This window comes from Pinus tabuliformis, chromosome 3_2 (assembly GCF_031772625.1).
Source record: "Pinus tabuliformis cultivar Carrire ecotype Pingquan chromosome 3_2, CPIR1, whole genome shotgun sequence".
Classification (NCBI taxonomy): Eukaryota; Viridiplantae; Streptophyta; class Pinopsida; order Pinales; family Pinaceae; genus Pinus; species Pinus tabuliformis.
In genome coordinates, this window is record NC_142302.1 from 188829169 (window position 1) to 188832251 (window position 3083).

Genomic DNA, 3083 nt, shown 5'->3' on the forward strand with positions numbered 1-3083 from the left:
GTTTAGAAGTCTAGGCTATTTGTCTCCATCTTAAGCTCTTTCTTGATCATTCTGGTATATTTCACCAACTGGAGGACCCTATTCATCTTCCCAGTCAACTCTAATTTCTATTCTTGTAATTTCTATTTTTACTCTTTGAGGAGGTCATTCTCCTTCTTGATGTGGTTATCCAATTTTATACTCCAACACCTCTTGGTTTAATTTTCTGATTTCCTTCTGAAGCCTTTTTACCTTCACCTGAGGTTGAAATGGACTTGAGGACTGAGGTTCTTGTATTTTGAGTTTCTTTTCAGCTATTGGTTCTTCTATAAAGTCCCTCAGGGTTTTTGTAACTAACTCCTTTGTCTCGTTGAAGACTTCAATGGGAGCATTGTCTACTCCTGAGGATGCAGGAATATCCCCTACCTTTTCTGGTGCTTCCTTAATAGAAGGGACCTACTTCAACATTGTAGAAATTTTGACTATAGATTGACCTAATAATGCAATATAACTATAAAAAAAAAACTTTAATCTACTTCTACAATCAATTTTGCGGAATCTTAAAAGATTTGAGCAAGATCAAGCGAACACATATAACCAGAAGAAGAATCAATGCACATGAAACACAAAAGAATACTCAGGGGAAAGCCTCAGCTAAAAACCCCACTATCTGTATTATCATACAAGTGGAAATATATCAGGATTACACAAAGCCTTAGCTCTCACAGCTAGCCAGCTCTCAGTACAATCCTCCTGGATGCTCACAAGTAAACAAGGCTTCTCACAAACCTTCTCCTTTGCCCTCCAAGCCTCCTATTTCCTTGCACTATTTCTCCTGGGTGACCCTACTATTACCAAGTGTAACACTGATCAATCACATTGATCTCACACCATGTAAAACTGCACAATCCTCAAGGAATGAATTCCTTCTGCATGCATGATTTTTGTTTATAGGAAACTCATGCAATTGATAGTAACCTATCCTTGACATTTAGCTCAACTGAGTCTTTCTTTGAATATAGATGCATGAGTTTCTGATGAGAGAATCTTCAGTTATCTAGAGTACACTTGTTGAGTGCATGCATGCATCAACTGACTAATAACTCACAATTAGTTCCTCAAACAATTTGGAGCTAATTTAACTGGACTTAAATCAGGAAACTAAGCTAACTAATTACAACTCAAATATAACTCAATCTTATCTCCTTAATTAAGGGATAATCTCCTTAATTTAAGGGATAACTATTGCATGACTACAGAAAGAATTCTAACTTGAATTTCTCCAACTAATTAATCCATAATGAATTACTTAATTAATTTTCAAGAAGCCAGTGAGACTAAATTTGAATTTTAATTCACAATTTTGATTCAAGGACAAATTAAAATTGGAATCTTCTAGATTCTATTTTTATCATTTCTTGTTGCTATTTTCAACACTCCCTCTCAACAAGAAAGGAATTCAACTCGATCCCAATCCTGAACCTTTGGAATGTTTTGCATGCAACAATTCTCTCTAGTGTTGTTGCTCCAGCAATCTCCAGAAACAAAACAAAAACAAAAACAAAAAAAAATCCAATCTGAATCAGAATGATCCCTATGTCATTAAAGTCTCTGACTACTATTGCCTCTATCAACTAAAAAACTTTGCGCTTCTATTGACTCAGCCTTTCCACACTATTGTCAACCCTTCTCTGCACTCTTCAGTATCTAACTGCTCTAGCCTCTGTCACTTTGATCTCTGAATACATCAATCTCACTGATTCCTCTCGCTACTTTGTATTTTGGGCTCCCGTAGCAAGGTACGATCCATGAGATAAAACCTCTCAATGAACCCTTCCTAATTTCAACCTTCTTGGGACTATCACTTCACATCGCCCCACCTCACACCTAGAGGTATGGATGCATGTGATCCCTCTGTTGACTTGGTTCGAAATTCCCCCCTATTGGAGGTCTCTTCATGAGTGGATGCCTCCACTCAGTCTCCTCTCAGCATCTCCAATTGTTGATCCTCCACAATTGTCTGAGACTTCTTTTGGGGCTGTATGTTGAGAGGTAATTTACTCTCCCTCTCAACCACCAAGTCTCTAACATTTGCCTTGCTCCTCAAGGCTTTGCATGCATATTGAACCTCAATAGCATACAGTTTCTTAACTCATCAACCAATCTATTTCACCTGTCCCATGGTGATGTGTCTAAGGAAAACCTTTCCCTTACTAAAGACAAAATCGTAGCCTTTTTCCTCCAACATTGCGATCGATACCAAATTCTCCTTTAGTCCATGGACATACTTCACATTTTTCAAGGTGATAAGAGCTCCATGCTCCCTCTGAAAAGAAACCGTGCCCACTCCTGAAACATTATACCTTTCATCGTCACCCATCTCTATGCACATCTTGAGGTCTTTCTCCTCCAAGGTATTGAATAAACTTTTATCGTTGGTCATGTGGAATGAGGCTCCACTGTCAAGATACCAACCACAACCCATAATCGATCACACCATGCATGCAATGAGGGTAAATTCCATCTCGAACTGAGAGGCTAATGCCTCACCTTCCAATCCTTCTAAGGATCCCTTCTTGGACTTCTTCGATGGGAAATTAGTCACATAATGACCCATCTCGTGACAATTAAAGCATATCACTTTAGACTTGTCAACCTTCTTCCCTCCATGAGAAGAATTCGATTTGGAATGAGAATCCTTCTTCTTCCCTTTCCTTGCCTTACTTGCTAAGGCCAGATTTTCTTCATCATCCTTGGATGAAGAACCATCTCGAGTGCTCCTCCTGATCTCCTCCTACATGAGATCTGACCACAATTGTTCCCAATCCAGTAGTTTCTCCCTTCCATTAACAGAGTCCTAGTAGCTATTCTAGCTCTTTGGAAGGCCAAAGAGAGCAAGGCTCACCATAGCATCATCAGCAGTAGTTATTCCCACACCGCTAAGCTCATCTCTGCAAGTGGTGAGCTTATTCAGATATTTGGAAATAGTATCAGAGTTCTTCTTGATTCTTCGAAGCTTATCCTTGAGTGCCAATTTCCTCTGGTCACTATTGTTTTGGTAGAGGTCCTTCAATGTCTTCGACATTGAATATGGAGTATCCTTC